We start from the raw sequence: 3016 nt of genomic DNA, 5'->3' as shown, positions 1-3016 counted from the left end.
CCGGGAGTCATTCTGAGAAAGAAGCTATAAGGATAGTTGTGGACTTCAGTCCAAAGGGATATATCTACAAAAGGCTCCCATACCAAAGGCTCAAGAAACATTAGGGAAAAGAAGTGGTAAGCTTGCTAGATCCAGAGGATCAGGAAGTTTGCTGTGAGCTTGTGATGGCTAGTAAAAACAGAAGCTCTACCTGTAAAGTCAACATCATGATTACTCAAATGTGAGTTGAATAATGAGGACACCATGAACATGACAAACAGGATGAGCAAAAGTTTTTGAATCTTTATATCTACAAAAAAAATAAATAAAAGAAAAAACAAAAAAACAAAAAGAAAACAAAAATAAACAAAACAAACAAACAACAACAACAGCCACTGTGGAAAAACAGGTAAAGTAGAAGAGGTGCTTCTCCATTAGGAAGAGCATGCCAATTGATTGTCCAGGGGCAAAAGGTCATCCCTGAAAACTTACATATTGGTAATATTATGTAGACTCATCAAGTTATATTTAGGAATGTGTGTGCACATGAAAATACATGTGTGCATACAAAAGTAATTAATGAAAAAAGAAGCCATGAATTTGAAAGAGAACACGGATATGTATTTGGTGGGATTTAGAAAGAGGAAATGTATGGGGACAATGTAATAATTAAAATTCAGTCTCAAAGGGAGAAAATAAATCACAGATGAAACTGCCAGGCCACAATAACATTTATACCTACCTTTGAAAAGAAAATTGAATGATTTATGCTGTGTCCTAAATGGTACCATACCTGAAATAAGCTGCTATGGAGGAAACTATGACAAGGAAATTCTAAATGGCACATCGTACAAGTCAAAATAAGTTACAAATCATGGACTATTGCTGTTGTTTGTTGCTATAGCTGTCTCTTGTGAGGCTATGCCAGTGCCTGGCAAATACAGGAGTGGATACTCACAATCATCTATTGGATGGAACACAGGGCCCTCAATGGAGGAGCTAGAGAAAGTACCCAAGAAGCTGAAGGGGTCTGTAAACCTATAGGTGGAACAACAATATGAACTAAACAGTACCCCCAGAGCTTATGTCTCTAGCTGCACATGTAGCAGAAGACGGCCTAATTGGCCATCATTGGGAGGAGAGGCCCTTGATCTTGCAAACTTTATATGCCCTAATACAGGGGAATGCCAGGGCCAGGAAGCAGGAGTGGGTGTATTGAGGAGCAGGGCGGGGGTAGGGTATAAGGGACTTTCAGGATAGCATTTGAATTGTAAATGAAGAAAATATCTAATAAAATTTGTTTAATATAAAATAAATTTGTTTAAATAAACAAACAAACAAACAAACAAAAAACCAAAGAGAAGCACATTCCCTATGAATAAACCCATTCTATGTCTCAATTGGAGACATAAGAGAACCACAGGTCTGTAATGTGTTACTGAACTGATGGGTCCTGCAGCTGTGCCTACACTTTGCTGATTTGCATGTACCCAAATCACAGCCCATTAACATGAGGACTTCTTTATAATCAGATCACACCCTGTGCTGGAGTCAGGCTCACACTGATCACACACAGACATGAGAGTGCCCACTCAGCTCCTAGCATTGCTTCTGCTGTGGCTTACAGGTAAGGAAGACAGCACTGGAAATTTATTCAGCTTCTTGTAGTCAGTGCTGCTTGGTCTCAGTGAAATTCTATTGTCAGAGAACTAATCATATGGGAATTTGTTTTCAACTTTTCAATTGTAGATGCCAGATGTGACATCCAGGTGACTCAGTCTCCAGCGTCCCTGTCTGCATCTGTGGGAGAAAGTATCTCCATAACATATATAGCAAGTGAAGAAATTTATAGTGCTTTAAATTAGTATCAGCAGAAACCAGGGAAATCTCCACGGCAACCAGCTTGGGAGATGGGGTCCCATCAAGGTTCAGTGGCAGTGGATCTGGGACACAGTTTTCCCTCAAGATCAGCAGCCTGCAGCCGGAAGATCTTGAAACGTATTACTGTGAACAGATTTACAAGTATCCTAACACAGTGATTCAAACCATGACATAAACCACCCAGGGAAGCAGAAGTGAGTGCACAGGCTGCCCCAACTGCTTCTTATATTGTCTCCAGCTGCTCAGCCCTGAAAGGTTTCTCATTGCTAGGGCTTAAATGTCAATGTGGTGTTCTTATTCATAGATCAGATAAACTTTCCTATGTCCTAACTCCCTGTCATTTTCACCAGGCCTAGTATCAAAGACATGGGGAGGCTGAGTTCAGGCAGTGTATTCCTAAGAAATTTAAACATAATATAATTTAGAGAAAAAAATTTCCTGGTATAATACAATCCCTGAAAGGGTTTCTCATTGCTAGGGCTTAAACGTCAATGTGGTGTTTTATTCAGAGATCAGATAAACTTTCCTATGTCCTAAATCCGTGTCATTTTCCTCAGGCCTAGTATCAAAACAAGGGAATGCTTCTCATGACTCGTAAAAAAGGCAACAACAACAACAGCAACAACAACAACAACAACAGAAAAATAAGAAGAACAACACAAACAACAAACTGTTCTTTAGTAGCAAGTTATGGCAACAGGTAGGATTCATTCAACAAGTTTTTCTATATCTCCACCACCCCCAACACACAATTGGATCTTTATTTTCCAAGAAAATTTTTATCTATTTATAGGATTAACATCCTGAGGAAGGAGTCTGGAGGGATGGTTTAATGATTAAGAACACTGGCTGTTCTTCAATAGGATTTGGAATTGAGTCCAAACTCTCACTTAATTCCTATCTCTGATAACTTCAATTCAAGGAAAAATTTAACCATTTTTCCTGTATTTAAATGAGAGAAATTTTGTCATTGTCTAGGCAGGGAAACATACTGTGAAGAGGTGAGGAAGCAAACTCAGTTTAATTTTACTTTTTTAACCTGGATCAGAAATGGGGAGGCTGAGCTCAGGTAGTGTATTCCTAAGAAATTTAAACATAATATAGTTTAGAGAAAAAAATTTCCTGGTATAATACAATCCCTGGTAAACAATGAAGT

General features: G+C 38.7%; 1 pseudogene; it reads left to right on the top strand.

Moving 5' to 3' along the window:
• The first annotated feature begins 1557 nt into the window (after positions 1 to 1557).
• On the top strand, positions 1558 to 2216 carry LOC110295645 (annotated as a pseudogene).
• Positions 2217 to 3016: the final 800 nt, after the last annotated feature.

Source organism: Mus caroli, chromosome 6 (assembly GCF_900094665.2).
Source record: "Mus caroli chromosome 6, CAROLI_EIJ_v1.1, whole genome shotgun sequence".
Lineage (NCBI taxonomy): Eukaryota > Metazoa > Chordata > Mammalia > Rodentia > Muridae > Mus > Mus caroli.
This window is presented reverse-complemented; position numbering and strand designations above follow the sequence as displayed.